General features: G+C 33.2%; 1 protein-coding gene and 1 long non-coding RNA gene across 3 annotated transcripts in view; one reads left to right on the forward strand and one right to left on the reverse strand.

Moving 5' to 3' along the window:
* Positions 1–22433, reverse strand: part of LOC141377092 (uncharacterized) — a 92436-nt gene extending 70003 nt beyond the window's left edge. The window contains exons 1-3 of one of the 2 annotated variants that reach the window (XR_012389064.1): positions 22327–22433; positions 20394–20476; positions 10919–10975 (exon numbers count right to left, since the gene is read on the reverse strand). This is a non-coding gene — a long non-coding RNA (uncharacterized lncRNA). Of the gene's footprint in view, positions 1–10918; positions 10976–20393; positions 20477–22326 lie in introns of those variants that run through there. The other variant, XR_012389065.1, reaches the window with a different exon arrangement.
* Positions 1–22573, forward strand: part of nrxn1b (neurexin 1b) — a 799620-nt gene that overhangs the window by 599366 nt on the left and 177681 nt on the right. The gene's annotated exons all lie outside the window — the stretch shown is intronic.

The raw sequence follows: 22573 nt of genomic DNA on the forward strand, positions 1-22573 counted from the left end.
GAGGGCGCGGGTGGTGAGGGTAGTGTCGCGGACGCCGCCCTAGACGCGGATATAACTGAGGGCGCGAGAGGTGAGGGTAGTATCGGTGACGCCGCCCTCTCTATTCTTCCACTCTATAGGCGGCCGCCTAGGTCGCCTCTATGGACGCACCGGCCCTGGTTCCAACCCTAATTAAACACACCTGATCAAACTAATTGAGTCCTTCAGGCTTGTTTGAAACCTACAGGTAAGTGTGTTGGAGCATACCAAACATATGCTGGAATTGTTGGCGGTTCATTCCGCGGTGGTCACCCCTGATGAATAAGGGACTTAGCCGAAAGAAAATAAACGAATGAGTGGGCTAAATTATCGTGAAAGCAACACAATTATATTTTCAAGCACTTCCAAGTACTTTATCCGAAATCGAGACAATTTACTAACCTTAAAAACAATGGATTAAAAATCAAGGAGTGTACGAATTTAGTCTTTAACTGTATGTATGAGGTTTTCATTCTCTACACATGAATCTCCATCACTCGTGAGTTACTGAACCGCTGCATAAACATTTGCACTTTTTGATGAGCTGGTTGAAACAGAACCTGTTTAATCTCGGAAACCAAATAGGACGAATGAAATCAGATTTGAAAGAGAGCATTTTGTAAGTCTGCACAATTCTGCTCATTTCAGAACGAGGAAAGTTTTGGTGCTTTTTTGTCGCTGCCATAGGGTTTCTGAGAGAAAGATATCAATGCAACTTTGAATCCCTTGATTCTATATTCTGTTATCTTACAAGTAAACAAACCTTGAAATTAGAGAAGTCTAATTATCATCGAGATCAAACGATTAAAGCTAATTAAAGAGCTTGTAAGAAGCAGTACAATGAGTGTGAGGTTTCTAATTAATATTTTCAGGGTTATTTTCCTCAAAGAGGACATTTGCATTCATTAGTCAAAACCAGAGGAATTAACATTTCAGTGCAAGAAAAAAATTACACCTTTATGTCTGCCTTTAAATTGAGCTGAAACTGCTCCTGCAACAAGTATAGTTTATTTTCAAAGCTGTCATTCGGTGTGTCAGATATACCTTTGAAGGATCAAATAAATAGCATAACTCACAGATTGTTATGTTAGAGAGGTGTTACATGTTAAAATCTGATCTTCAATATGAGCTTCATTCATTTATTGCGTTATTATTAGGTTACAAGTCTGAGACAGGAGATGGATAAATATAAAGTCTCAGGAAATGCATTGTTTACAGCCCTAAACTGAGCGTCCTTTTTGATTCTGCATATAAACATACAGTAAATATTTAAATTTAACCAACGTAGGCTCATTCTGAAAAAGTAGCCCTGTATACATTTCCGGAGAGCACAAATTATGTAGCCTGAAGTACGTATGGCTGCATTTCATCTTTAAAAATTAACCCTACGGGACGGTATGATGGTGTGCCTGTTTGCGATACCAGCTGACCGGTTACCTCTGTATGAGCGGCTTCTCGCTGTTTGTCCAGTGGCTCGCCATGTACGTCAGCGGCCTTGAGATGCAGAGAGGGGTTGAAAATGTGGTAAAATCTGAAAATGTGGTAAAAATCAGGCGAGGGCTTTCCTTTTTCTGGATTGCTATTTAAAACAGTATCGGTTGAGTTCAGGGAAGGAAGAGGGTGGGTCAGTCCATTTGTTAGTCAGTCAGTCAGTCAGTCGACAGCGGCCTCTAGTGGATTTCCTCAAGAGCAGCAGGTGTGGATGGCATTCGCGAGAGAAATTTTAGATCTGAAAAGGCGTACACATCAGCCTCTGGTTGATTAGTGAAAACAAAACATAGCTCCTGTATTTAGCGCTCTCCAGAAATGTGTACAGGGGTACATTTTCAGAATAAGCCTGGGTTGAAATTAACAATTGACATTATAACATATTAACTTGTGCTGTTTTCATCAACTTCCATATATGAATTAAATATATATATTTGTAAAACAATGCTAGTGTATATATAATATCAAAAATGAACAACAAATATGATCAATATATAGTTTAAGCATCCAAACAAAAAAAGATTGTCCTTTACATTAAAATGTGGTAATTTTTCCTAAGCGAAACAAAAGTAACAAGAGAGTCAAAATATATAACTTTATAATAAAATTAAAATATGTAATTTAATGACTAACTTAAGGATTACAGTTTGCTCCCAATATACTTATTGTCATATGAAAGCTCCATACATTTGCCACCTTCCTCAAACCACCAGATTTGATCCATTTGTTAACAAGAAGTTTTTAATCATTTGAAATACGATTACCTTTAATAATCACTTTATGCTTTATTAAAAAGTATGAGTGCGGAAATCCACAGATTTTTAGGCCATCATTACGTTAATTTATTTACTTACGTAATTTATCATCTGTAAACATATATTTATTCAGTCTTTAAATTATTTTCAGCATTATAGATGACTAATATGCAAATGTTTATATTTATTTATTAACAGAACAGTTGGTCAAGTAAACTTCTTGTTTAAGTTGTTAGTTAATCCCAAAACTTGTGCACTATAAAAATATCCATAAATTAGCAGTTTTTAGTTTTTTTTTTTTTTAATGATTCATGTCCTATTTTTTCCTCCCTTATTTATACTTTTGAGTTGCATTATGAGATCTTGATTTTTCTTTCAACAACTTTCAATCTTGAAAAATGTGACAAAGTGAACATTTGTAGTAGTTTGCAGCGCTATATTGCCTGGTTTGGTGCTGTATATTAAGCTACAAACACCTTGTAATAAACCACCAGTACATTTTCTAGTATTTTACAGACTTGTTTCTCTAGATATAAGCTATTACTTATACATTATATTATTTCAAACTACACTGAAAAAAGGACGTCTGCAAAATAGTTGCAAACAATTTAAATGTGTTGAATTTAAACAAACAAATTAAATTTATTCATTCATTCATTTTCTTGTCGGCTTAGTCCCTTTATTAATCCGGGGTCGCCACAGCGGAATGAACCGCTAACTTATCCAGCAAGTTTTTACGCAGCGGATGCCCTTCCAGCCGCAACCCATCTCTGGGAAACATCCACACACACGTTCACACACATACACTACGGACAATTTAGCCCACCCAATTTACCTGTACCGCATGTCTTTGTGTTTTTGGACTGTGGGGGAAACCAGAGCACCCGGAGGAAACCCACGCGAAGACAGGGAGAACATGCAAACTCCACACAGAAACGCCAACTGAGCAGAGGTTCGAACCAGCGACCCAGCGACCTTCTTGCTGTAAGGTGACAGCACTACCTACTGCTCCACTGCCTCGCCAAATTAAATTTAGTAATATTTAATTTGTTTGTTTCAATTTAGCCCAAATCAATTGTTTACAAGTTACCTTAAATACATTTGTAAATCCAAGGAATCATCTTTGAATAATTTTTTTCAGTGTACTAAAATGTCTACAAAAGTCACTGTTAAACTGTAGAGTTGAATTTTTAACATCAAGAGTCGAAAGAGTAGAGATTAACATCCCATAATGCAAAGAAACAAACACAAAATATAGAAGCTGTTAATTAACAAATATTGTTTACAGTGTGGATGACCAAAAAGATGAAGTTTGCTGTTTGTTCATTCATTCATTTTCTTTTTGGCTTAGTCCTTTTATTAATCTGGGGTCGCCACAGCGGAATGAACCGCCAACTTATCCAGCACATGTTTTACGCAGCGGATGGCCTTCCAGCCGCAACCCATCTCTGGGAAACATCCATACACTCTCATACACTCTCATACACTACGAACAATTTTACCTTACCCAATTCACCGATCAAACTACTTATTTAAAATGAACTGAGTTAACACAATTCTTGAGGTGTTATGAGGACAACTTAATTGTTTTATGTTCAATCCACCTAAATGTGTAAACACGAATACGCTAACTTAATTCCTTCATGTTGTCTCAACACAAATCGATCGTGTGCCCAGTATTTTTTACAGTGCGGCAGATCCTGCATCAGTTCTCCACTGCAGTAACAGCCCCTGGCTGTCTCACTTTAACTGTCCCTTTCAGCACCAACAATTGTTCGCCTCTTTTCAAGCTCAGTTTCAGCCTGGTAGCCTCCATTCTGCTTTGTGTGTCACTCTGTGTCCGGTTCGCCCCCTTCTAATGGGTGCACATGACCAGAAAATGAAGGCCTGCATGAGGGTTTGGTCAATACGGAGGGGGAACCGCGAGAAGAGATTAATATGTAAGCTTTGCAGCTAAGCTGGATACAGGGGAGGCTGTATTGTGCCCACAGAGGGTTACATGTAAGGAAAGAGGGGCTGGCCTTTTTATTCACCAAAACATGTCCTGAGGAGCAGCCGCTCGCCATTGTGCGGATCTACGTGACGGCGGTTGTTTCATTAATTACACATTAGCCATTGGGCCGCAAGGTGGGAGGTAAGACGGAGAAAATACAGATGTGCTGAGGGCAAAGAACGAAGAAACCACATTGATCTCATGCAAAGGATTTTCATCTAAAATGAGGCTTGGAAAAGGAGGCGCTTCTTCACCTTATCCCAGTAAAAAAAAAAATGCTTGGTGGTCCCGCATTGTCTCGCTTTAAGTCTCTGCTAAGCACTATTGTGGTTATCCATTGTCAGAGGCACTTCAGAAGAGGGAAAACAGCAGCTTGATGAGGCGTTGCTGTTGCTTCTGCCCACCAGCACTAGGCTCTCACACACACACACACACAAAGAGCCCATGCTTGTACCCTGAGAGCATGCATCAGGCTTCCTCTCATTGTGCTCATTCTCCAGCGCTGCAAACCGCTGCTGCTTTATGACCTGTTCGGGATTACTGTCATTCAGCCGGGACGGCCCTCTCCAGCCCCCTGGTAACCCAGTAAAACCAGTGGGAGGGTCACAACTTTATGAGGGCTTGCCTAAATGTGCCTGTGGATGGTCCCCCATTAGAGCGTCCCTCCCTCCCATCAACAAGATCCCAGAGCCAAAATGAGTCTGTGGTGGATTTGGAAAAACTTGGAGGTGTTCCTGGCGTGTTTCAATTAAGCAGCAGATTTAAAACACTTTTAGAAAGATTGCGCTGAATTTTTTAGAACACACCAGCACGTCTCTTGGGCATTTCCCAGAAAAGCACTTTATTTTCCATTCATTCATTTTATTTTCAGTTTAGTCCCTTTATTAATCTGGGGTTGCCACAGCGGAATGAACCGCCAACTTATCCAGCATATGTTTTACGCAGTGGATGCCCTTCCAGCTGCAACCAATCACTGGGAAACATCCGTACACATTCATGCGTATATATATATATATGCATATATATATATATATATATATATATATATATATATATATATATATATATATATATATATATATATATATATATATATACATACATATACACACACACACACACATATATATATATAGGGTTAGGGTGTGTGTATATATATATATATATATATATATATATATATATATATATATATATATATATATATATATATATATATATATATATATGTATATGTCTGAGTCCAAGTTAACCGTGCCTGAGCCCGATTCAGAGCAGTCACACTTCTCAAACGATCCTCTGAGTGTGGGTGACCAAGATTCAGCTTCTCATGTCTTTCTCGGCAGTGCGCTTTTCTGTAAATTTGATATAAATTTTAAAGTATATTTTAAAACTTATTTCTTGCATAGATTTCACAATCTTGTTTTACTGATTGAGATTTTAAGTTTTTTTATTTTAGTTTGATTTTTTGCTAAAGCACAGTGTGTGTATAATATAATCTTAATCAAATATTGTTAAAAGAGGCCTGGTTTTTTTTACATCTTAAAGGTTAAAGTACCTTGTAGTAGATTTAGGAGAAAATCTTAAAAAATAATAGGTGTGTGTGTACTTTATAAGTTCCATTATTTTAAAGATTTTTTTCTCCTGTATCTGCAAGTTAGAGGCTATTTACATATTTAAAATGTTAATAATTGAACAGTGTCACACTATACTAAAGATTTTCTCCCGTATCTGCCAATTAAAAGCTATTTTTAGCTTTAGAATTATAATAATTGCACAGATTAAACACATTGTAAACAGATTGAACACTATTTTAAAGATTCTCTCCTATATCAGCAAGTTAGAGGCTATTTGCACCTTTAAAATGTTAAAAATTTAACAGTGACACTATATTCGCTATAAGTTAGAAGCTATTTTTGGCTTAAAGGTGTTAAAAAATGAACAGTGATGCCTATTATTTTATATATTTTCTTCCATATTTGCAATTGAGAAGCTACTTTAGCTTAAAGATGTTAATAATTAAATAGTGACACACACTAATTAAAGATTTTCTCCTGTATATCTGCAAGTTAGAAGCTACTTTTAGCTTCAAGATGTTATTAATTGAACAGTGACGCCCCTTATTTAAAAAATTGGTCTCCTATAGCTGCAATTTAGAAGCTACTTTTTGCTTTAAGATGTTAAAAATGAACATTGATACATATTATGTTAAATATTTTCCTCTGTATCTGCAAGTTAGAAGCTACTTTTAGCTTTAAGATGTTAATAATTCAACTGTAACACATTAAAGATTTTCTCTTATATCTGCAATGTAGAAGCTATTTGTACCTTTAAGATGTTAAACATTGAGCAGTGATGCCAATTATTTTATAATTAGTCTCCTATATCTGCATTTTAGAAGCTTATTTTAGATTTAAGATGTAAAAAATTTATATTGCACCCATTATTTATAAGATTTTCTCCTATATCTGCAAAGTAGAAGCTACTTTTAGCTTTGAGATGTTAAAAATTAAATAGTGTCGCACATTATTTTTAAAATTGGTCTCATGTATCTGCATTTTAGAAGCTTATTTTAGCTTCATAATGTTAAAAATTATAAGTGACGCCTATTATTTTAAAATTCGTCTCCTATATATATGCAAGATAGAAGCTACTTTTAGCTTAAAGATGTTAAAAAATGAACAGCGACGCCCCTTATTTTAAAGGTTTTCTCCTATATCTGCAATTTAGGAGCTACTTTTAGCTTTAAGATGTTAATAATTGAACTGTGACACACTATTTTAAAGATTTTCTCCTATATCTGCAATGTAGAAGCTATTTGTACCTTTAAGATGTTAAAAATGGAACAGTGATGCCAATTATATTTTTAATTAGTCTCCTATATCTGCATTTTAGAAGCTTATTTTAGATTTAAGATGTAAAATTGAATATTGCACCCATTATTTAGAAGATTTTCTTATATATCTGCAAGTTAGAAGCTACTTTTAGCTTTGAGATGTTAAAAATTGAATAGCGTCGCACAATATTTTTAAAAAAATGGTCTCATGTATCTGCATTTATGAAGCTTATTTTAACTTAAAGATGTTCAAAATTGAACAGTGATGCCTAATATTTTGAAGATTATCTCCTATATCTGCAATTTAGAAGCTACTTTTAGCTTAAAGATGTTAAAAGTTAAACAGTTATACCTATTAATTTGAAGATTATTTCCTATATCTCCAATTTATAAGACACTTTTAGCTTCAAGATGTGGGCCCAAAGCTTTAATTTTACAGACGACTGCTGATAAGAAAAGGAGCACACTGAATAAAATCCTTCATTGGTTGTACTAAATGTTTAAGGTAAGTGGTTAATATGGGCTGAATTAAAACAAACTAATTAAATTTATTAATGCTCAACTTCATGTGTTTAAATTCAGCCCATATAAAGTGTTTGCAACCATTTACTGTCCCTTAAAAAAACTCTTGCCTTTCCATCCTCACATGAGAACAAAGACATGTGATGTGCACTCATTAGACGTCACGAGTCCTCTCTGTGATATTAGACACCTGTGTGTGTTTCCTCCGTCTGTCTGCGTCTCGATCCCTCAGTGTTCACTAGTCAGGCTCATTAGCTCAGTGTGGAGGTGAAGGCCAGCGTGAAGTTAAACTAACACTTATCTAATTACCCACAGACGGCAGACAAAGCGGATTCCTTCTGCCTGACTGCACTAATCTGACACTTATATATAAACCTCACACACACTCACTCACTCACACACACGCACACACACACACACACACACACACTTGACAGATTCAGAACAGACAAATACTCACAGTCTGATCAGCAAAACACCACACTGAAAATAAATGATTCATTGGATTTCCTTCTCTTTTTGTAAAGGTGAGTGGTGGCAAAGATTTGATATGGGCTGAGTTTAAACAAATTAAATGTATTAATACTTAACTTCATTTGTTTGTTTAAATTCAGCCCAAATAAATTGTTTGCAGCCACTTACCACTTACAGAAATTGAGTAAATCCCTTTTTTCAGTTAAGATTTTTCAGTTTATCACTAAAAAACTATGTTTTTTGTTAATTATTCATTCATTTATTATTAATTAAACTGAAGAAGGCTAGCAGACATATTGGATTGGCTGTTATGTCGTCATTTGTATACTGAATATTTCTACAGGATAAATATTTTCGATTTAGACTGTTAAAGTTTGAAGCAAAGATAAATTATTCTTTGATGAAACACTAAAAAATTTAGCTGTAGCATTCATTAATTTTCATTGAGCTTAGTCTCTATTTCAGATGTCACCACAGTGGAATGAACTGCCAACTATTCCTGCATACATTTTACACAGCGAATGCCCTTCCAGCCGCAGCCCAGTATTGAGAAACACACACACTTATGCACTACGGCCAATTTGGGGCCTGCGCACACTATGCTATCCGGACCATGTCCAGGTCCATTTCCCGGATCCTATGGGAAGTGTGAGCGCTCTGAAACGGGCTCAGGTGCGGTTCGGTTTGCCGGCCCTGGCCTGTTTGGAAGAGGTGTGCCAGAGCGCCGTTCACTTGGGCTTTGGCGCAGTATGCTTGTAGTCTAAGTGCAAAGCGCGTCTGAGCCCAAAACTGAAGACAAGACTACAGGTGCACCTTCAGCAAACCTCCTAATTCCTGCAGCATGAGGACTCTATTATTGTTTATGAGCGTCAAAAGTGGTTGATCTGTTCTGCAAAATATTTGACTGTGTCACTGCATCTTAAATGACTACAGCGATATAAATAAAGAAATCTCTACTGTGCTGAGCGAGCTATGAGCAGATTTACAATATATGAATATATGTGCAGGTTGCTATTAATAATCAGTAGTGTGCAGATAGATAAACATGATTACAAGTGTATATGTTACACTTTTAATAATAATAATATTATTAGTAATAATATTAGTAATAATATTATTACTAATATTAGTAATAATATAATTACTAATATTAGTAATAATATTATTAATATTATTACTAATATTATTACTAATATTAGTAAAAATATTATTAATATTATTGCTATCATTATCATTATTATTATTATCATAATTTTATTATTATTATTATTATTAGTAGTAGTAGTAGTAGTAGTATCATTATTATTATTATTATTATTATTATTACTACTATAAGAATTCTTATAATTATTATAAGTATTAAGTTATTTATTATTATTTTATTATTATTATTATTGTTAATATTATTGTTATTATTATTATTACTATTATTATTATTATTATTATTATAAGTATTATTATTATTATTATTATTATAGGTATTATTATTATTATTATAATTATTATTATTATTATTATTATTACTATCATCATTATCATTATTATTATTATTATTATTATTACTACTACTATCATCATCATTATTATTATTATTATTATTATTATTATTACTATAATTGGTATTATTATTATTATTTTTATTATTATTATCATTATTATTATTATTATTATTATTATAAATATTATGTTATTTAATATTATTATTATTATTATTATTATTATTATTATAAGTGTTATGTTATTTAATACTATTATTATTATTATTATTATTATTATAAGTATTATTATAAGTATTAAGTTAATTATTATTATTATTATTATTATTATTATTATTATTATTATTATTATTATTATTATTATAAGTATTAAGTTATTTATTAAATAATAATTATTGTTATTATTATTATTATTATTATTATTAATAATAATATTATTATTATCATCATCATTATGACTATCATCATTATTATTATTATTATTACTACAAGCATTCTTCCTCTTATTATTATGAGTATTAAGTTATTTATTATTATTATTATGAATATGCAGTTGCTGCTGACCCAGAATACAAGAGTTAATCTCTCAGGACAGCCTGATGGATAAAGACGCTCAAACTTTCTCCTCAATGTAAGCAATATGATCATGTATGAAAGTATTTCATTTGCCAGCAGTCACGATAGCTTCCCCCCCATATTTTTATTTGTCCGCATTTAAAATGCTAATGCTCACTTTATTACGTGCTCTATCAAATGCAAATGCTTTGTTTTACTGCGGCAAAGTTGGGCCGACAAAGACATTAGCATATCTTATGCGTTTCTCCTTAGCATGCGCTGGCGAGGAAAGCCCATAAATTACATTAACAGACGCATTAGATAAACAAGCCAAAATGATGCTGCCGTTAAGACCTGCAGTAAGGTTGTTTGGGCAAATGAAGGTGTCTGGCTTCGCTAGCATATGGCGCGCCAATTTCATCAAATCAACGCCGTCTGAACGATAGCTGGAAGTGTCAGGCGAGGATGGAAGAGTCTAATAGTCATCATTTTAATAACTGTTTATGACAACGGCTGACTTACAAACTTCAAGAAGCTTAAAAACAACTTTTAATTGCTAATGCACAAGAATACACCTCTAGAGCAGCATTAGGATGATGTACAAATAATTCAAGGCTCATTGTGAAAACGTAGCCCTGTATACATTTCTGGAGATCACGAAATATGTAGCCAGAGGTACGTATGGCTGCTGTTTGTCTTTAAAATGAGCACTACGGGGCGCTATGATGCCGTTCCTTTTCGCATTTTGGATGACTTTCCCGCAGTTTGTCCAGTGGCTCACCATGTATGACGGACTGTAGATGCAGCGAGGAGTTGACTGTGATGACGGGGTTCAGGTCTGGTGCAGAACGGTTCCAGGAAGCAAGTAAGACAAAAACAGAAGCCAAACATTAAATAAACAAGTAAATACAGGGTGAGAATGTGGTAAAATCTAAAAACATGGTAAAAATCAGGCTTTTCTTTTTTATGGATTGTTTTTGAAAACACTATTGGTTGTGTTTAGAGAAGGAGGTCAGTCAGTCAGTCAGTGGACAGTAGCCTCTGGTGGTTTTACGCGAGAACAGCAGGTACGGATGGCACTCGCAAGAGTAATTTGAGATCTGAAAAAGCATACACAGCAACCTCTGGTGGATTCATGAAAACAAAAACAGCAAAAAAATAAATAAATAAAATGAAAACGTTGCTCCTGGGACATATTTGGTGCTCTCCAGTAATGTATGTAGGGGTACGATTTCAGAATGACCCAGGGTTGGATTCCTGAATGATGCTGAAAATTCAGATTTCATCATTAAATGTGGCAATATACTCACACATCAGCCTTTTGGAGTGTGATGTGGAACTGAACAAGTTTAGATCTCCATAAAGAATGGCTGATGTGTCTTTAACACTACCAGGGTTGCCAGGTTTTTGCAAAAAAAATGAAAAAGAGAGAGAGAGAGAGAGAGAGAGAGAGAAGTAGTTAAATGTCCAGTCAAAACTAGTACAAAACTAGCTCGATGGCTAATCACAATAACATTAAAATAAAAAATATGACATCGGCCTTTCGGGTTGTGAAGTGGGACTGAATATTAGCAGGGTTGCCAGGTTTTCACAAAAAATAAATAAATAAAAAGGGCGAAGTGGGACTGAAGATGTTTAGCCTTCATAAATAAATGGCCAATCAAAAATAGCCAAATGGACAGTCAGAGCTATATAGACATAAAAAAGATGTTTCTGTTTGTTCAAACTACTTATTTTAAAAGAGCTTAAACAACACAATTCTTGAGTTTTTTGTGAGGACAACAATCATTTGTTGTTCAATCCACTTAAATTTGTAAAAACTAATAAGTTAAATTAAATACTTCATGTTGTTGCAACACAAATAGATTGTGTGGAACCCAACATTTTGTACAGAGTATTTCAGTCTTTCAGCTTTGAAATTGAGCTTATTCTAATGTATTACTTGTCATTTCTTTACGATCATTTTATTTATTTATTTTTAAATAGCTCAATTAAAAAATCTCTTGAGTAAACCTTGTTTAAACAGTAAATACAGACAATTCATTCATGTTCTCCCAACACAAATAGACTAAGCTAATGTAACAAATTGAAGTGGGTTGAACATAAAACAATTAAGTTGCTCCCTTTAAATAAGTAGTGTGACCAAACAAAGTTTTTTTTTCAAAGTGTAGTTCTGATTGTCCATTTGGCTACTTTTTTTTTTTTTTTTTTTTTTTTTTTTTGGGAAAACTGGCAAATATAGTAACATTGAAGACAAATCAGCCATTCTTTATGAAGGCCTAAACATGATCAGTTTTACTTCACACTTTATTTATTTTTTTGTTGTGAAAACCTGGCAACCCTGGTAATGTTTTATCCCACTTTACACCCGAAAGGCAGATGTCATATTTTGAATTTTGGTGGTATTCTGCTAGTTTAAATTAACCTTTAAGATAGTTTTGGGCTATTTTTGACTAGACATTATGCTACTTTTTACTCTCTCTTTTTGTGAAAACCTGGTAACCCTAATGTTGAAGACAGATCAACCATTCATTATGAAGGCCTAAACATATAGAGTGCCACTTCTTATCTTTATTTTCTTTCTTTCTTTATTTTTTTTTAAACTGGCAACCCTGGTAATGTTTTGTTCCACTTAACCTGAGCTAGTTTGGGTTAATTTTTACCAGACATTTAGCTACTTTTTTCCCTCTTGCTCTTCATTTTTGTGCAAAAATTTGGCAACCCTGTTAATGTTGAAGACACATCAGTGATTCTTTATGAAGGCCTAAACATGTTCAGTCCTTCTTCACACTTTTTCATTCATTTATTTTTTTTGGAAAAATCTGGCAACCCTGGTGATGTTCAGTCCCACTACACACCCCGAAAGAACAGTCATATTTTGAATTTTTCAATTATTGTGCTAGTTTTGATTAACCTTTGGATATTTAGCTACTTTTTTTCTCGATCGCTCTTTTTTTTTGTGAAAACCTGGCAACCCTGGTAATGTTGAAGACACACAAGCCATTCTTTACAAAGGTCTAAATATATACAGTCCCATTGCACACTTTTTTTGTGAAAACCTGGCAACCCTGATAATGTTCTGTCCAACATCACATCCCGAAGGACTGATATCATGCTTTGATGATAATTTTGTTAATAATTTTACATAACTTTAATGTTTTGGGCAAGTTTTCATTAGCCTTTGAGCTAGTTTTGGGCTATTTGAGTAGACATTTAGCCACTTTCTGTCTTTATCATTATTATTTTTTTGGAGAAAACCTGGCAAGCTTGGGAATGTTCTGTCCCACTGTACACCCTGAAATGCCAATGTAATTTTTTGAATTTTAATGTTATTTTGGTAGTCTTGATAAGCCATTGGCCTATTATTGACTGACTATTTGGCTACTTTTTTTTGCGAAAACCTGGCAACCTTGGCAATGTTCAGTCTCACTTTACACCCCAAAAGCCTGATGTCACATTTTAAATTGTAATGTTATTGTGCTAATTTTGATTAGCCTTTGAGCTAGTTTTGGGCTATTTTTGACTGTTTATTTTGCTAATCTCTCTCTCTTTCTCTCTCTTTTTATTTATTTTTTTTTCAAAAACCTGGCAACCCTGGCAATGTTGAAGACACATGAGCCATTCTTTATGAAGGCCTAAACATGTTCAGTCCCACTTCACACCCCGAAAGCCTGAACCCGAGCAGATGGCCTGCGTCCCGGAGGATCTGATACAGAAGCATATAGACACACACACACATACACACACACAGAGACCCCCCAAAACCTCCCCATCTGCACCCACAGACCCCGTCAATGAGGTGTCCACGTCCCTGCCTGCACACAAGCAGAGGGAAACACATTAACAAGCCATAATCTCAAACGCCTGATCCATAATGCATTGTCTGGGCCAATTTACATGGTGTGGAAGCCTTCGGGGACCACAGGCCATCCATCACATCACTTTATGAGCTGTTTTAGCCCGTCCTGCTCAGGCCAGCCTTTCACTTTTCCCTTTTTTCCCTTCCCGTTTTGTCATGCTTGTTGTACCGAGAACAACTGGCCTCATAAAGAACACTAAACAGCTTAATTGTGCTGCTGTAAAATAAATAAAGGCACGCACAGAACTAAACAAGTGCGACACACAGAGTACACTGCAGAAGTTGTCATTAAACTCTGATTTTACATGGAAAAACTATACTGTCTAATTCTATTCTTTTCTATATTTGTGTACTTTATGTTATTTGTTAAATATCTGGGAGGAGGGGGAGTTTCTATCACTGATACAAGTTTAATCAATAGTTTTTTAAATTATTGGAATATTTAGATTTTACATTTTGGTTTAACGTTTGTATTAATTATATCATATTTTCTTTTCTTTATGCATGTCTATAGATTTTTAAATGTTTATAATGTATATATTTGATCTTTGTTATTTTTTATTTTTATTTTTTTTAATGTGTATATACATGTATGTGTGTAGAAGAAAAACTAATAAAAATGACATAAATACACTTTAGAATGTCTACATTTCATTTTTTTTCCTATAAATCATATTTGTATTTTTATTCATTTTATTTTTCTTAGCTTTTTTGTCTATATATATTTTTCAAATGTTTATAATGTCTATATTTTTTTTATATTTTATTTTTATTTATTTAGCTATTTAAAAATGTCTATATGTATGTATGTATGTATGCATGTATGCATGCATGTATGTATGTATGTATATGTGTGTGTGGGGGGGTGTATTAAAGTGCTTATGTCTATATTTTATTTTTGTCGATGTTTAATTTCTGTAATTTTTTATAGATTTTCTTTTTTTTAAATGGCTATATAAATGTAAAAATGTGTAATGTCTGTATTTCATTTTTGCATATAAATATTTTTTTGTAGTTTTGATTCTTTTATTTATTGTTTTACTATTTTGTCTATATATATATTTTTTTTAATATTTATAATGCCTAGATTTAATTTTTGTCTGTATATTATTTTGTCATTGTCATTAGATTTTTGATGTTTTAAATGTCTATATATATATTTTTAATTATGATGTCTATATTTCACTTTTTATTTATATACATTATATATATATACATATATACATATATTTTTCATTTTATTAGTTTTTTTTGCTTTAAAAAAAGTCTATTAAATAATACTCTGTATATCTATATTTTATTTTTGTAACTTTTTTATTTTTGCTTTTGCTTTTTGATAATGTCTCTTTATATTTTTTTAATGTTTATAATGTCTAGATTTTATTTTAGCCAATATATAATTTTTCATTTTTTTGTTTTTATTTTTTTAAATCTCTCTATATATTTAAAACGTTTATAATGTCTATATTTTATTGTTGTTATTTTTTTTGCTTTTTTAAAATGTATATATTTCTATCTGTTTATATATATTTTTTAAATATCATGTCTATAATTTCACTTTTTATTTATACAAATTTTTTGTCATTTTATTAGGGTTTTTTGCTTTTTTTTTTTAAAGTCCATGTTTATATATACACATGTATGTATGTATGTATGTATGTATGTATGTATGTATGTATATATATATATATATATATATATATATATATATATATATATACACACGCACATATATACACACACATATATGTGTGTGTGTGTGTGTGTGTGTGTGTGTGTGTGTGTGTGTGTGTGTGTGTGTGTGTGTGTGTGTGTGTGTGTGTGTGTGTATTTAAATATATATATATATATTTTTTTTATTTTTACAATACATATATACATTTAAATTTTTTCTATATATAACTTGTCATATTTATTTATTTATTTTGCTGTTGCTTTTTTAAAATGTCTAGTAGTTTACTTGTTTTATTTGATCAGGTAAAACTTCCTAATAAAACTTTTGTTAACATGTTTTTTAATAAAAATAACCAACCAACGCCAACACGGGGAGAACATGAAAACTCCACACAGAAATGCCAACTGACCCAGCCGGGACTCAAACCAGCGACCTTCATGCTGTGAGGTTACAGTGCTAACGACTGAGCCACCATGCCGTCCCGTTGTTCAGCAAATCAACAACCTCTATTCACAATAGGATCAAACTAGTGTTTCATTTCGCTAGTTTTTACTCTCGGCGTCCTCAGATAAACTTTTAGGCGCACAGCTATCGCTGTAACACATCTTTCATCACGGATGGCTCCATTATGTTTGTCATCAGACCATTTTCTCTTCATTTTGTCTTGAGTTATATATTTCTGGATCTCAACAGGCCTCCGATGGTGACATGACGAATGTTTTACTCCGCTCAGACCATCACAGTAATAACTCTGATGATTTTTCAGATGCGTTCAGTGACAGGACGAAGAAAACAAAGCTGACGAGCCGGCACCCACAAAAGTGCCAGTTTGTTTAATTGTACCGCTAAACACCTCGCTAACTCATTAGCACCCGCAACCCAGACTTTACCCACAATCCATCTGCGGGCCGAGGACAGCACCCATCATGCGGGCAGCCACTGAGAAAGAGCTTTATAATTGTAATCATATATGTGTAGACGCCGCATTTGTGCCATACTGTACGATTAGCGAGACAAATAAGTAATAATTTGCTAATGACAACATTATGTTGAGTCAGTTTAGGGGCAATTAAAGTGAGTGATATTTACATACGCCTAATGAATCAGCGTGGCCGTGGCAGCTTCAGGAAGCTCATGAATATTCATGCGTGCGCGCGGCAGTTTATAAACTGAATTACGGTTGATTTGCCCTTTTAAAAAATGAACATGGGCGCATCTCCCACAAGGAGCGAACGAACAATAAAGGCTGATTATAAAAATGTTTTAGTGGTAAACCGCCGACGAGAGCAAAGGCTGAGCTTTTTTTTTATATAGACTTCCCAAGGCTGAATAGAGGCATAAATGAATAAATAAAAAGCATGTGTGAAGGCTGGGCGGCAATCTGTGGTTTCAACCGCTTAGCGCTCATTAGAGAGGTCAACTACATCAGCGGCAATCAGCGACACACTCTGCCTTAATCTGGCATTTTCCATCGCCATCGTCTTTCTGCAGGTGCGCTGTAGTCTGATGGACACCCGCATGAACAAAATACTGGTCATTTACAGTAAATATACTGTGATTTTGAACCGTACTATATTCAAGTATTTCTATTGGTGCTATGGTAACACAACAACTACAGTAATTGATCCATGGTGGTAATTCTGTAGTTGCTATAGTAACACAACCATATTAATTGATCTGTTACGGTAATTCTATAGTTGCTATGGTTACACAACAACTATGGTAACTAATATGTTGTGGCAATTTTATAGTAAAGCAACAACTACAGTAATTGATCTGTCGAGGTAAATCTATAGTTGCTACAGTAACACAACAAGTACAGTAATTGATTGTTGAAGTAATTTTCTAGTTGCTATAATAACACAGCTACAGTAACTGATAAGTTGTGGTAATTCTATAGTTGCTATAGTAACGCAAGAACTACAGTAATTGTTTAGTTGTGGTAATTCTAGTTGCTATGGTAACGCAACAGCTACAGTAATTGATTGGTTGTGGTAATTCTATTGTTGCTATGGTAATGCAACAATTACAGTAAATGATCCGTTGTGGTCATTCTATAGTTGCTATGATATTGCAACAACTACAGTAACTAATCAGTTGTGGCAATTTAGTTTCTATAGTAACACATTAACAATAGAAATTGATCTGTTGTGGTAATTCTATAGTTGCTTTGGCAACACAACAACTACATTCATTATTCTGTTGTGGTAATTTTATAGTTGCTATGGTAACAACAACTAGAGCAGTTGATCTGTTGTAATAATTCTATAGTTGCTATGGCAAAACAACAACTACAATAGTTACTCTGTTGAGGTAATTCTAAAGTTGCTATGGCAACAACAACTACAGTAGTTGATCTGTTGTGGTGATTCTATAGTTGCTATGGCAACACAACAACTACAGTAGTTGATCTGTTGTGGTGATTCTATAGTTGCTATGTTAACGCAACAACTACAGTAGTTAATCTGTTGTGGTGATTCTATGGTTGCTATGGTAACGCAACAACTACAGTAGTTAATCTGTTGTGGTGATTCTATAGTTGCTATGGTAACGCAACAACTACAGTAGTTGATCTGTTGTGGTGATTCTATAGTTGCTATGGCAACAACAACTACAGTAGTTGATCTGTTGAGGTGGTTCTATGGTTGCTATGTTAACGCAACAACTACAGTAGTTAATCGGTTGTGGTGGTTCTATGGTTGCTATGGTAATGCAACAACTACAGTAGTTAATCTGTTGTGGTGGTTCTATGGTTGCTATGGTAATGCAACAACTACAGTAGTTAATCTGTTGTGGTGGTTCTATGGTTGCTATGGTAATGCAACAACTACAGTAGTTAATCTGTTGTGGTGATTCTATAGTTGCTGTGGTAACGCAACAACTACAGTAGGTGGTCTGTTGTGGTGATTCTATAGTTGCTATGGTAACGCAACAACTACTGTAGTTGATCTGTTGTGGTTATTTTATAGTTGCTATGGCAACACAACAACTACAGTAATTGATCTTTTGTAATAATTCCAAAGCAATCTCATGGCAATTCGTAACTTTTTGATTCAGTGGCTAAATCATATTCATTTGTAATATTATTTGTGAATTTTAGTGCAATTAGCTCATCCACCATTAATAAGTAGGGCTAGGGTTTTGATTACGCGCCTGCTTTAAATAAAATTTAAAAAAAAAACATACATTTTCACACTAATGAAATGTTATTAATTTGTACAATTAGCCACTTTTCTGACAGTACATAAAAATAGGTATGATTCCTCGTGAGATTGGGCTAAATCTATAAATCTATAATTGCTCTGGTACCATGTCAACTATTGATCATATAAACAAATGACCCAACACTGTAGTTTTCTACAGCTATAGGATATATTATACTACAATACACCACTGTTTACTGAAATAAAAATTAAAGTATATTACAGTATTTATTTCAGTTTATCAAATCATCACTATAGTCAATACTACAGTATGCTGGACCAATCGTTAACAAATTGTTGTGAATACTATAATATATACAATATTGTATGTTGTTGTTTTTTTCATGTAAATACACACTGGTGTTTTTGAGAGGCTAAACAAGGCGGCATTCGATTGTCTGAATCTTCCCCACAAGTTTCAGATTCGCTAATTGGTCTCGATTAATTGCAAGATGTGTGTTTTTTGACTTGGGAAATGCAATTCCCTGGGTAGATTATTAATTGTGAATGCCAACATCTGCCATCTTGATGTGATCCTGCCTGCTTTGACCTGCTGACCCTGAGCTGAACAACAGGTTGCTGTTTGCCGAGTGATGACCAGATCAGATTTATTTAGCAGGCGTGTGATACAGGCTTATGACCGTATCAAATGTTCTTGTTGTGATTAATTGCTGAAGCTTTTATCACAGTATATGATATTATCAAGATACTGAGCTGCAAAAAAAGATTACCTTAAGTAGTATAATACCAAAAAAAATACTAATACTGTAATAATTACTGTATTAATACTGTATAATACGTGTTCAGAATAAATGAATGTTTCAACCAGCTACAACAGGTAACACTTTACAATAAAACATCATTCATAAACATTAGTAAATAGATTAAAGCCAGATTTATTAAAGTTATATGTTAATATTAGTTTAAAAATACAACTAAATTTTATTAGTTATTGACTGCATTTAATAAAACAATTATGATATTATGACTACCATTTTAACTCATAATTAGGCATTACCGAAGAAATTAACAACAGTTGAGATTAATAAAAGCTTTTGTTTTCATCGTGAGTTTAGTTAAATTGACTAATAGTAACTATCAGTGTCTTATTATAGCACAGTGTTAATTAACAATAGTGTTGATTAACAAAAGCACTATCAATAGTCACAGTCAATAATTCAGAATTACATCTGAAAATGACTGAATTAAGATAATTAACCAATTAAGTCTTCAAGCATTTATTATGAACACCACAGCAAATACATTGAATATTCTTAAAAAGTGCTCTTAAAGTTAAATAAATAAATAATCATTCACTGTATTTTGAAGTTTCCATGATTTCAATATAATTCAAGTTTTTTTATAACAATTATTTAATTAATATTATCATCATGTCTATAGTATGATATTTTTTTTTATTTCAGCAGGCTTTTTGTAATGCGTTTAGCAGTAGGAGGAGATTTGAATAACTCTATTTTAATAATAGTTTAATAATTGTAGAAAGTGTGTATGTTCTTACCTCTCATTAAATGCCTATACTGGGATGTTTTGAAGAATGTAGTTTGGTAACGTCCTCTAAATTCAGGCTTTGTGATGGAAAACCTGCAAACATCAGAAACATCAGAGATTGTGGGGGAAAATCATTATTTATTCATTTATTTAGCTGTGAAATATTTTACAGTACAGGTAAACAATTGCACTCGTTAAAATGTGCTTAATTTTTCAATTCAAAAAAATGAAAAGGATCAAAATCTAAAATTGTTGTACAGTTTTTAACATTCAGAAAAAATATGATCAAACATTTGATCATAATCTATTAAATTAAACCATTAAAACGTAATTAAGTGAACACTTTTGTAACAAGATCATGTAGCTAACTAAATGTATAAGGTCTTGTCAGACATATTTGGGAAAAACAATTTATGAAATTAAAAGATTAAATGATTTACATTGTCACTATCCTTCCAACCCATTTGTCAGTTTTTAATCTCTTCTCATTAGGGCTGGGCCGATAAACGATATTATATTGAATCACAATAAACTTTGTCAATAAATAAATAATAAATAAATGATAAGCTCTGGACATTTTTGATCTAAGAGCCAATCACACAGCAGAAATGTGCAACAATGGGAATCTGAAAGTGTGCTGATATTAGAGATGTACCAGATTAGAGATGTTTAGCTATGCCGTTTAAATTTTTGTGGCTTCAGTCATTGTTGGTCTCTTTTAATCTGGAAGCATTAACAATTTTTATTGAACTATATATTGTTATCATTATGGAACATAATTATCGCATTGCATTTTTGCCATAATCGCCCAGCCCTACGTCACGTATAATAACATTTTGTATGATCATTAATTTTACTATTTATATTAGTAAGGTCACAATAAGTAGCTTTTAATATGAATATAATTTGTGCTGAATAATAAAGAAACATTCACCCATATTTTGCCTTTTTATTTTTCATAAAGCTTGTGCTTCATCCCACTCCATTGTAGACCATGTTGAAATGTTGTTTTGTTAATTATATTTTGTGTGATATTTTTGTTCGAAAATAAAATCACATCAAAATAAAAGTTATATAAATATTACACAATGTGTTTAATTACATTTTCATGCAGTTTCTGTAAATAAAAATAACTTCTGTACATTTAATTTGATGCCGATAAAATATGACGCACGATACTAATTAAATTTAAAATGTAAAAATGTGCTGTTGTTGGCATTATTATTAACATTATGATTTAACAAACCATATTCCTGTATTTTGGTTATGACATTTTCTTTATGCACAGCTATATGCTGATCTTCATGTTTTTATTTTTTTTCCCCCACATAATTCAAAATAATAAAAAAAATTTGATGGAAAAAATAATGTGGAATTGAAATCATATCATTAAAAAAAATTATAAACTTCTATAACGTTACATTATGCTGAGACATAAAACTTAGGTATTTTCTTTTATGAAGGTCACAGAAAAGAGAAGAAAAAAATATGAACATCCTGAAATAAACACTTTTTAGTTTGCCCTAAAATGAAGATAAAAATGTGTAATGTTCATATCCGAGCACTCCAGCTTAACATGATCAGCTGCATGTCTGAGTCTGCCTCGAGTCTGCCATTTACATCACAGAGCACTGCTGACACCCAGTGGCTAAAATAACGGGAATTAATATAACGTGAAGGCATTAAATGGCAGTAGTTGGAAAGATTCAATAATACTACTAATAGGCTAAAACTATTATTAATAAAATAATAATAATAATAATAATAATAATAATAATGTGCTTAGTTGCAAAAAATATTACAAGATTATTAAAGTGCAGTAAACAGTAAAATGATTTGCTGTACCTATCATTTTGATTAAAACACCATGACTGAACGAATGTTTTGTACAGGTAAAATGGCGGCTCGCGTGACTACATTCAAAATAAGGCAAATAAACTTACTTTATCGTGCCGACTATACTGCCAACTTTTTTCTGAAAGTGTAGAGAAAGGTACGTCGGTGTAAGCTGTGTGTGCATCTGCCGTCGGTACCGAGCAGTTTCTGTCACCGGTGAGCCGTTGTTGAATAAAAATTGCGCCTAAAAACCGTTTTGGCGGTTAAATCAAATCCTGACGCACCTTCAGGAAATACCTCAAATTTAGTCTATAAGATTGATAACTTCAGCGTCAAAACGGTGAGAAAAATTAA

This window comes from Danio rerio, chromosome 13 (assembly GCF_049306965.1).
Source record: "Danio rerio strain Tuebingen ecotype United States chromosome 13, GRCz12tu, whole genome shotgun sequence".
Taxonomy (NCBI): domain Eukaryota; kingdom Metazoa; phylum Chordata; class Actinopteri; order Cypriniformes; family Danionidae; genus Danio; species Danio rerio.